Source organism: Cyprinodon variegatus, unplaced genomic scaffold (genome assembly GCF_000732505.1).
Source record: "Cyprinodon variegatus isolate N-32 unplaced genomic scaffold, C_variegatus-1.0 Scaffold174, whole genome shotgun sequence".
Taxonomy (NCBI): domain Eukaryota; kingdom Metazoa; phylum Chordata; class Actinopteri; order Cyprinodontiformes; family Cyprinodontidae; genus Cyprinodon; species Cyprinodon variegatus.
Window position 1 is genome coordinate 230,120 of NW_015150627.1, and position 2,300 is coordinate 232,419.

Sequence of the window (2,300 nt, forward strand, 5' to 3'; positions counted from 1 at the left end):
AGTGAGACATAAATGTATATAACTCTTCTAATTAGCTTCTTAATTTATTTGCCTTTGTAATATTTACCTTATTTATTTTTTTGTCCTTTATAATCTTCAACTTTATTGTTTAATTACTTATATTTTTAAGTATTTATTTATGTGCATGTTGTATTTTTGTCTGTTTTATTCTTCCTTTGTATTTTTTTAGCTTAGTTATTTCTTCGCCGCTGTTTATTTCTGTCTGCCCTTTTTACATTTCTGTCTCCCCTTATTTTTTTGTCCTTTTGTTACAATCCTTAAAAAAAAAGTTTCTTTCTTTAAAACAAAGAACATCTGGGCTAAAACAACTAGCATGACTCTGTTATTGCCATCAGTTTCCCAAGGATGAAAATAAAGTAAAAAAAAAAACATGCTGCTCACAAATTATAAGGTTTCAGTTATTTTACATCTCAGATTTGATTGAATTAGGGATTACTCAGATCTCCAGTTGGTTTTAAAATCTGGTCTTATTTACAGTAAGAGAGAAAATGAGCTAAAATTGGCGCTCATGATGGAAAATGGAGAAATCCTTGACGCCTTACATGAACTAGGCAATCTTCTGCAAGAGGAAAAACATCTCTCAGAACGGCTGGATGAAGAGGCTGCCTCGCACAGGTAACTGGAAGGGCTGTTTGCTGAAAGAAAAAACCTCATGTAAACTACGTGACACTATAATTTGACCTCTTTCAAGAAATCAAATGAGCATTTTGGAGGAGCAGATGAAAAGTGCCTCTAGTACGGCCCAAAGTCTTGCTGCTGAAATCCAGCGGGTGAAAGAGTGTTTGGCAAAGCCAAAGGCTTGTGGTGGTGCAGGTATGGAGCATTTTCAGCTTGTTTGTATCCTGCCAATATTTAAATATATAGACTGTCTTCTTTTGTTTGCAGCACAAGCTTCAATCATTGTCCCAGCCAGTAAAGCAAAAAGAAAACCAAGAAAAAAGTAATTTGATGTTTCCAGGGCAAGTTATTCTGTAATAATTGGTGTTTTGAGTCTATATGTATTATCATTATTATTATTTTTTTGTTTTGTTTAAACCAATAAAATAATTAATTTTAACCAAAGCTACTGTGGTTTGATTCCACCTTCATTTGCATGTCTTGCAACATGCAATGAGTTGTTTGCATGTGGTCTAGCTTTCCAAAGATTTAGGAGAAAGTCTAAGAAAGAAAAGAAGGAAAAGACACCTTTTCATCAATGACTTATTTTTAACAGCTGAAAAATCTGTTTTACTGGTTTAGGAGAAGCATTATAGACTGCAACAAAAATATTAACAACCCTAATGTTGTGTTAAGACCGCATGTGTGTTTTAATTTATTTGTCATTTTTACAAATGACAATTTTAAATGCACAAACCTGTACTAAAGAAGCAATAACCATTCAGTCAATTTGCAGAGTTGTTTTTATGTCAGTGGGGTGTCAGCTTCATGAAAAGCTGTATGCATCGATTTTCATTTTGTATACACTCTATACAAAATGACAAAATTTGCCTGAGACTTAAGTCTAAATCTATATACTACACTAGTATATATTCAACTCAAGTAAAGACAGTATTTGGTAAAAAGGCTATTCAAGTACTGAGTACCTCTTGAATCTTCACATCCTATTTACTAAAATATGTTTAAAATGAGATGATTACAAAATAACTCCCTACAGAAGAAATGCTTCTGCAAATAGTAACTTTTTAAAAGTAAAGTTTGTAAAATTAGCCCTCACTGTCAGGGCCAGATTAGCAGCCCCAGAGGTCCCTGGGCATTGAGGCTCACAGGCCCCCCATTCCTGCACCTAACATTATTTATATATGTGTTGTGTGTGTGTGTCACTGTCTGTTGGTCAAAAACTCAAGAATATCCTTTCCAGTATGAGAAACCAATCTCCCATCTCACTCAAATCAAAATAATACAATGAAATAAATCATCAAGACTAAACGAGCAAGACTAAAGATTATAAAAATAAAGTGTTCACTGAAATTTACCCATGCAGAAGGCACACTGCTACTTCTTCTCAAATGGGAGTCAAAATATAACAATGCCATCACGCAACACAGCTGAAAACAGTTCACATAAAAAGAGTCAACATGTGAACCAGACCACATCCCATTCAGCAGAAAACAATTACAGCACCACAACCCTCTGTGTCACACCACAATCCCTTGCAAGACACATGGGATGCATACAGCATATCAAATTAGTAAAATAAACTCATAACAGAAAGCACAATGGCTCCTTATCTTTAGAGTTCTTCTTTCTGGTCTTTGTAAAGTCAAGTAAAGTCCTTAAAG